General features: G+C 42.7%; 1 pseudogene; it reads left to right on the forward strand.

The window, feature by feature from the left end:
• Positions 1-7,860: 7,860 nt before the first annotated feature.
• On the forward strand, positions 7,861-8,013 carry LOC130038462 (uncharacterized; annotated as a pseudogene).
• Positions 8,014-9,275: the final 1,262 nt, after the last annotated feature.

Below are 9,275 nucleotides of genomic sequence, written 5' to 3' on the forward strand. Positions count from 1 at the left end.
AAGGATCACTCCTGGAAATGCTCGGGGAATCCTATGCAGTGCTGGGAATCTAAGCCAGTTGGTCATATGCAAAGCAAACACGTTCTTTCCTGCACTATCTCTCCAGCCTGAGAAACCAGGGATTCTTGCAGATGATTCCTGAGTCAGTCCAGACAAGGGCCAGCTCTACCCAGAAGAACTCCTACTTATATAGCCCTGAACACTGCAGCAGTATTTTCTTTTCCAGCCTTACATTTTGTGGCTGCTGTGAGTTACTATCAACTAAGGAGGAAGGGAGGGGTCACTTCTGAACATGGAACTAGGCACAGTCCCTAATGTTCCAAGGGGATGTAGGCAGTAGGAGACTGATTCAGTAGATCTGAGGCTCCCAAGCAACAACAACAAAAGATACAGAATCTCAGTTCCTAAATCCAGAACAACCGAATCTGCATTTGACCAGCTTTCCAAATAGTTTTTATGTGGCTGAAGTTAGATATTCATTGTATTGTCAGTCTTAATTTCCTAAAGTAAGGGTTGTTGATTTTCCCTGCACATAGGAATCTCCTGGGAAGCACAGACATGTAGTGTATCCTGGGTTGCAGTCCGAGAGGCTGTGAGTTCATTGGTCCAAAGTGGGTTTGGACACTGGTGATTTAAAAGTCTTCCCAGAAATGCAAATCAAAACAATAAGATATCACCTCACACCAGAGAGAATGGCTAATATTAAAAAAAAACTGGATACAATTCAGTGTTGGCAAGAATGTGGGGGGAAAGGAACCATCATTCTCTGTTGATGGGACTGTCATATGATCTAGCCTCTATGGGTCTGTCATCTGATCTAGCCTCTATGGAAAGTGGTATGGGGATGTCTCCAAAAAGTCATAACAGAGTTCCCATAGGACCCAGAGATTCCTCTTTCTGGCATCTACACTCAGAATTCAAAAACCATTCATTCAATAGGATGTATGCACAACCATGTTCGTTACGGCACTAAACATCAAAGCCAAGATAAAGAAGCAATGCAAATGTCTAATGACATATGAAGAATGAGGAGGTTGAGACAAAACCATATATGTATATATGAATATTATTCGGGCAAAAGCGATAGCACATCGGTAGGGCATTTGCCTTGCACGCAGCCAACATGGCCAACCCGAGTTCGATTCCTCCGCCCCTCTCATAGAGCCTGGCAAGCTACAGAGAGTATCTCGCCTGCAGGGCAGAGCCTGGCAAGCTCCCAGTGACGTATTCAATATGCCAAACACAGTAACAACAAGTCTCACGATGGAGACGTTACTGGGCCCGCTCGAGCAAATCGATGAGCAACGGGAGGACTTGACCGTGAATATTATTCAGCTATGAGAGAAGAAGAAACCATGAATTTTGCTGCAACTTGGATGGAGCCTAATGATATCACGTTGACATAAGCCAGAAAGAGAAAGACTACTGTTGTATGATATCACTAATGTGTGGAATAGAGAGAAACAATAAGGAAAGAGACAATATCATATTATTTAACCCTTGGCCTTGTATTACAAAACTGAGATTACCCCGCAGTGGGGGAAGTGGATGGAGCAGAGAAAAAGGCAAACTAGAGGTGTCATATGGACAGTGGGCACTTTAGTGGTGGTAGTAGGGGGCATAGTAACTTTTTAATATCAGAACAGTAAATATCAACACTATTATATGTCATTACCTAAACTAAATAATTTTTTAAATAGATCAAAGTCTTCTGAAGTGTCCAGAAGTTTCATGTGCAACTATAGTGTATACTAACTAAGAACAAACTCACAGTCCCTCGATAAGAGTTCCTTCCAGAATGATTCTCTAGATTCTCTAATCAAGGTTTTGTGTGCATAATTTTCTTTTAAATATCTACTATGTTTGAAGTATAAAATGACATTTGAGTAGATTTGGGATCCCCTGGGAGATTATTCCAGGCTCTCTCAGGAGAGACTAGGGGTAAACCCACTGGGCCAATGGGATCAATGATCAGATCTCACAACTCAATTGCCTAAGTCACCCTCACCGTTCAGAGCCCAAAGCCAGAGATACTACAGAGGTTAAGGAGATTGCTTTGCATGCAGCTGATTCAACTTAATCCCCGGCACTACATATAGTTCCCCAAGCACTACCAGGTCTCACTCCTTAGCACAAAGATAGAAATAACCCCTGAGTACCACAGGGTATCCCCCCAACACCAAATAATCAGGGTCCTATCTATACCCTTACGACTAATAAACTCACAGCACCTGCCCTTACACAAGGGCATTGGTACCGAGGTATGTGCTTCCGATTGGGCTCATTTGGGATTGTCTTAGGATCTGATGATTGCAAAAAGAGGAAATTCCAAAGAGCTTAATTTTGCTTTTTCTAATCCCTGCCCCCTCCAAAGAAACAAGGTTTGTGTGAGGTATCTACCATATCCAGATCTTCAAGCCTCATCAAAGGCTCCAGGTCCATTTATGTGTCTCAGCTGTGACTGATGAAAAGCCATCCATCCTCCTGTGACTGCAGTGGCCGTTTGTTGTCATAGTAGGTAAGAAATTGTATAAATTACCTCTCATCCAAGTCACACTATATGTTTGCCAAAATGACTTCTTCTAGAATTGTCAAAGCGGAAACAGAGTGCACGGAGAGAAATTGCGTTTGCTCCAAGGGGCTATGAATGCACCATTAAGGAAGCCTCGAAAAGAGATTAGCAATCCATCTGGTGTGTTTTCACATCATTTGATGCCATTTTGGGGCATTTCAGAAGTAATGACAGTCACGGAGGAGAGGAAGAAGAAGAGGTGCTACTGGCCATTAAGACCATATACTAAGAAGCTGTGGTCATTAGGGCATGCAGCCGGGCAGGGTGCTGACCCCAGCTCAGCGAGAACGGTGAACACACCAGTTTCATAAAAATCAATGCTGAGAAACCAGTGCCAGTAAATTCGTTAAGGCATTGTTATAAACTTTGGGCCAAGTTCCTTGAATAAATGACTCTCCACATCTTCAGATATCCCATCCCTTCGTGTGTGTGTTCGTGTGTGTGTGTGTGTGTGTGTCTCTTTGCTTCCACCACCTCTCAGGTGAGAGATACTACAGAGGTTAAGACACTTGCCTTGCACATGACCCATCCCATTTCAGTCCCCAACACTGCATATAATCCCCCAAACACGTCCAGGAGTGACCCCTGAGTACAGAGTACAGAGTGAAGAGTTGCCCCTGAGCATCACGAGGTGTGGCCCCAAACTTCTCCACAAGGTGCCCCCTCTCCTGTATACAAATATACTCCTCAAAGAAAACTGACCGTGAACCACCTCTGGCACCATGTCAGCTCTTTAATCGGCCATGATCCAGAGACTCATAAATAAATTTCTAAAGAGATCAACAAATTGCATGATTCTTCCAGACACTGTGCAAGGTTGAGTCATCCAGGTTGCTCTGGAGGGGGAGTGGGTGAGCCCAGCACCTACCCAATCAGAGCCTTGGCATCCAAAAATACTACACTTCAAAATCACCACCATGCTCCCGGCCAGACTCACTGCTTGGAGTCTCATCCAGAAATTATTCTATTAAAAACTTGGGACTCAACCTGGAGCTGCTTTAAGTTCCATGGATGGAATTCAGGGATTCCACAAGCAAGGCCTGTGCTCCAGCTTTGAACCATCTACTTGACTCCCAAATGAACTCTTCAATTTGAAAACCATTTATATTATCCTCTTTTCTTCCCATGGAAATGCTATTTTGGGGGGGTATACTCTTTAGGCTTCAACCTAGTCTGTGAAAGAAATTGTAATTTCTCTGATTCCAGGTAAACTCTCTTTGTCTTTGAATTTGTCCTCATTTTCAGGTTAAAAGTTCAGTATGAGGGGCTGGAAAGATTATTTGGGGTGGTTGCCTGCTTGCCTTGCATACCAGCGTTCAATTTTCAGAATCCCATATGGTCTCCCAAGCCCTGAGCATCACTGAATATGGCCCCCAAACAAAAGTTCAGTATAAAAAATAAAATTCTTTCCCCCCTCCTTCCCAACTTCCTGACCCCTAAAAGTAACCAATGTCAACAATTTCTTCTGTTTTCTTCTTCTGTGAAGATCGTATACATGTCAGTATGTATAGGCCTATGTATGAATAATTATATTAGATCTGAGGATCACACTATTTTGTACCATGCTTCTTTAAAAAACTATTTTAGAATAAAGCAAACAAAAGTGCATAAAATGCAAATGTTCAGTTCAAGCAGAAAAATAAGCATGGATACAACTGCTGCCCAGGTCAAGAAACATCTAGGGCCAGAGAACTAATTCAAGGGCTTAAGGACTTGACTTCCACTACCTGAGTATGAGTCCCTGGCACTATAAATGGCCCTCTGAGGACAGAAGTCCCTGAGCAGCAATGAATGTATCCCAAAAACCAAAAGAAGAACAAAAAATATCTGCAGAAATGAGTTTATCAAGAAGGCGGAGAGGTAGGTGAATGGGGCACCTTGAAATATGGGTGGACATATTAGTGGTGCATGTGATATTGGAACATTGTATGCCTGAAAATTACTTATTAACCTTGTAAATATTGTGTGGGCTGGAGCGATAGTACAGCGGGTAGGGCGTTTGCCTTGAACAGGGCCAAACCAGGTTTCATTCCTCCGTCCCTCTTGGAGAGCCCAGCAAGCTACCGAGAGTATCCTGCCTGCATGGCCGAGCGTGACAAGCTCCCTGTGGCATAATCAATATGCCAAAAACAGTAACAACAAGTCTCACAATGGAGCTGTTACTGGTGCCCATTTGAGCAAATCGATAAACAATGGGAGGACAGTGCGGACAGTGTAATATTGTATATTGTAAATTACAGTTTCTAAATAAAATTGGGGAGAAAAACGAAAACTGACCAATGCAAGGACCAATCTCTTTAGCTTCATCATTTCCCAAGTCAAACTGTGCAAGCTCTTAATTAAATGTGGGTCACATCCATTTTCCACGAAACACTTTCCCACCCTGTAGCAGTCTTCAGATCAATACGTAAAGATTCCCAGAACATCCCGTAGTATAGTCACTTACTTTGCACACAAAAGGATTATTCTTCAGAAGGCATTTTCTTTTTCTTCTGTGACCTTCTCTCCTGCTCCTAGGAAATTGTCTCCCCTGTATTATTTCTCAATATACCAATATAATTGCAGTGAGATGAATGCCACTTGCTTTTACCTCTTTATGAAAATTGGAAATTCTGTATACTATCCCTTGTTGTGTTCCCCACCCCCACCCCATGCTCCTAGTTATGTACTTGCTTAGCAAGCTGCCAACCCAAGTCCAATCCCGGTACTATACAGGGTCCCCGTGAGCATCACCAGGGGTCACTCCTGAACACAGTATCAGGCATAGTCCCTGAATGCAGCTGAGTGTGGTCCAAGCCCTCTTCCATCACTGTCACTGTCACTGTTTTCCCGTTGTTCATCGATTTGCTCGAGCAGGCCCAGTAACATCTCCTTCGTGAGACTTGTTGTTACTGTGTTTGGCATATTGAATACGTCACGGGTAGCTTGCCAGGCTTTTGCCGTGCGGTCGAGATACTCTCGGTAGCTTGCCGGGCTCTCCGAGAGGGGCGGAGGAATCGAACTCGGCTCGGACCTCTTCCATCATCCAAAAATATTTCTTTCTTGCCAGAAACACAACCTGCACCAACCCAGGAAAGAAGGGAGCCAGAGGTAGGAATCTTTGTGGAATAAAGTCAGTGGGAACTTAATTCAGATTTCTGTCTTATTTTCTTTTTTGATCTGAATTCAAAAGCCTCATGAGGCTTGTGAGGGTCTCTATGAGCAGGATATGGAGTCCACTCGTTTGGTCTGCTTTGAGCAACAGGTTAGCTGCCTAGTACAGATACGTGTTGGATACATAGTCAAGACTCTACACATATTTACTGCTTTTGGTTTTAATTTGGAAAATACAATATGAATTGAAAACTTTGGAGGAGTTAGTTTGGGGATCACGTGCCCCCTTCTTGCTTGCACAAGGCCCTGAGTTTGATCCCCAGTACCTCATGCCACCCCCGCCCCCCTCCCCCTGCTCAAGAACACTACTTGTTGGAATTCTGGCTGCCTTTGAATATCTCCAGATCCTAGCATTGAACTATTTAACCTGGCTGCCCAAGTGGTTCCAGTAGTGATCTCCACCACCCAGAGTTCCTTGAGCACTGCTTGGGACACCGCAAATCCTATAAACTTCAGATAAAGGTTATCAACACAGACTGTACTGTCCCTAGAGTCAACAACAAGAGAAACAACCCTATCTGTGTCTTCTGGTCTACTTCTCTACATTTGCTTCCATTCCTGGTCTTGCAGCCCTACAGGATGTGAGTCAGAGCACAATAACTCAGCTAGAGTCAGCCATCAGGACCCAGCATTGTCTAGGACAGGAATTTTGCTAAGAGAGCAGATGCCAGACATAAAGGACAAGCTCTGTCCTCAGGGGACTGTACTTCTCTTACAGAAAGGGAATTTCAAATGCAAAGACACTAGCTGACCATTATACCTCAGTTTCCAGGACAAGAACTTCTAAATGGCCATTCACAGACTGCTTCAGAAACTCTTCATGGGATCTCCATGGCACTTGATCATTAGAGCCAATGTAATTGGGCCCCAGCAGAAGGCAGTTAGTTATTGGTTAAACATTATTCAGGAAATTCTAGGATAGTGTTTCCCAAAGCAGGAGATACCAATCCAGACTAATCCAGGAGTGTGGTTGTAGCCTCAGATGCAATTGCAGGCACTTTCTGTTCATTTCATTTAACATACTGACTCCGGCTGGTACCACTGGTGGCTTACACTTGGATGTCTGATGGATAGTGTGCACCACTGGTGTGTACTCACATTTTGACGTCACATCAGAGAGATTATGCCACCAAATATGTACAATAGTTCATTAAATTCAATTCGTAAATAGAAAAAACTGCCATATGGTTGATAATTGACTTACTGAATGATCACTTCAAAATTTTAATTTATATTTATTGAAAATGTAATGTATATGTATTAAAAACCATATAATATATTCAATGAAGGAAAGAAGGGAGATTTCTAGAGGGTCACTGAATGACTTCTTTTTCTCTGAGAAGAGGGCAGTGGGACAAATAAGTTTGGGAACTTCTCTAAAGGCTGAGTGTTACTTTCTCATAACAAGCCTAATCTTTTATCAGCAAGAATGAAATTTTTCACTACAAAAGCATGTGATTGATTTTGAAAATAATGTCTAAGTGCCAGACAGCATAGTGGTTAAGGCACTTTCTTTGTATCCCATCAACCTGACATCACATACCTTGGGTGCCACCAGGGGTCACTCATGAGCTCAGAGCCAGGAATAGCCACTAAGCTGTCATGTGTGACCCCAAAATCAAAACTGAAAAATATTCTAAAAAGTAATGATGTCTATAAAAAAAAGACTATTGTAAATATAGTCCTGTAACAGCAAAACAAAAATTTTCGGAGGGAAGGAAGCACCAATAATTCCATGTTCCATTTTTTTTCTGTTTTGAGTTTTCCCTACCTCCCAGCCCCAATGTATATTTATACTTCCATTATATATGATATTTTTAAAAAGTATTTACTGTTTTATATACACAGTAGTACACATTTATGATACAAAATTTAAGAGTTCAAAGGAATGGAGCACGTGCTTAGTATACTGGAACCCTAGACTCCATACCAGCATTACATGGTCTCTTGACTACCTCTTATAGTAAACCCCTCTCATCTTCACCAGGTGTGACTCCAAAGCCCAAACAAAATTAATATAGATAAGCAGAAAGAAAATGAAAATGGTTAAAAGTCTTAGCAATCATAGACAACCAATGTTAATGTCTTGGTGCACATCTACCAACTTAAAACAACACGCACAGGGGAGATACCAGATACCATGATCTGACAGGGGAGATACCATGATCATGAAGGTGATTTTTCAGGGAGAGGCTTATCCATTGCACTCCAGATATGCTGACCCCTGTGGGAAATGTGGGAAACTCAACTGCATAATTTGTGGTAGTGGGGGACTGCACTCACCCCTGGAAAAATATCACACACAACACTGCATGTAGATCTATGTTTTTCTATTTAAGAAATTGCCTTATAATTTTGCTTAATAATAGATTGTGGACACATTTCTATAAACAACATTATTGTAAGATACTTCTTACAACCTCTCACAGCCTAATAGCTCCAATTATTAACGTCATGAGTCAATTCTCAGGAAACTACATTAAAGTGTATCAACTAAAGAGATCATGACCCACTGTCCATTGTGTGACCTGCACAGAGTTAGATTTTTCGGAGAAGAACATATTATCTACCATCTATTACCAACTTATGCACCAGGCAGGGTGCTATTGGCTCATTGCAAAGGTTCCCTTTGAGATGGTGTCTATTCAATCCTTTGTCATTGTTCCCGTTCCATGAAGAAAACGAGAGGGCCTGAAAGAAGTATTTAAATGGTTCTCTTAGAGAGATCATACAGATCAGGAACTTGCCTTGCATGTAGGTATAATGACCATGATCCTTGTTCTAATCCCCAGGACCACATATGGACCGTTGAACACCAACCAGGGCTCGCTCCTGAGCACAGAGCCAGGAATAATCCCTGTGCACTTCTAGGTGCAGCCCAAAAACTTCCTCCAAAGTAAGTAAAATAAACTTTTGTCAAAGCTAGAAAGCAAAGGACGCCAAGTTGAAAATAAATCTGACTTCAAGGCCACTCTTGTTCTTTAAGAGACTAGTTTGTGAGTGAAGCCGTGGCAGTTGACATTTGATAAGAGAATGGGCTGGAACTGAGTTGGGGGGTTAGAAGGGGTCTAGGAGAGTCAGTTTAATAAAGACCCTCAGTTTGTGTGGAAGCCAGAGTTATAGTACAGAGGTTAAAGTGCTTGCCTTGCATGTTACTGACTGGTTGGATCCATCTGCAACACTGCATACGGTCCCCAAGCGTGGTCAGGAGTGATTCTCCTGAGAACGGAGCTGGGAATAGGTTTGGAGCACCCAGTGGGAGTTGCCCTAACCCCCTCCCCAAATTTAAAAGAGTCTCAACTTGTATGAGACTGACAATTCATCCCATGATTTCAGAGAAATTGGAGAGATCCCTATTGGCAAGAAGAGTCAGAGAGGAATTAGGGAATGCTCTTGAGAGAAAAATGAGAAAGGCATTTTTGTATGAGGCAGCAGCAGGGCACAAGGCTTGGTGGTAGAAATGTAACATTGAATGGACTTGGCCTTGGCCTAATAAGCACACTGGTCTCATGAGAGGAAGGGTTGGCCCTGGCAAGGAGGCTATTGAAGA

Source organism: Sorex fumeus, unplaced genomic scaffold (assembly GCF_029834395.1).
Source record: "Sorex fumeus unplaced genomic scaffold, SorFum_2.1 ptg000075l, whole genome shotgun sequence".
Lineage (NCBI taxonomy): Eukaryota > Metazoa > Chordata > Mammalia > Eulipotyphla > Soricidae > Sorex > Sorex fumeus.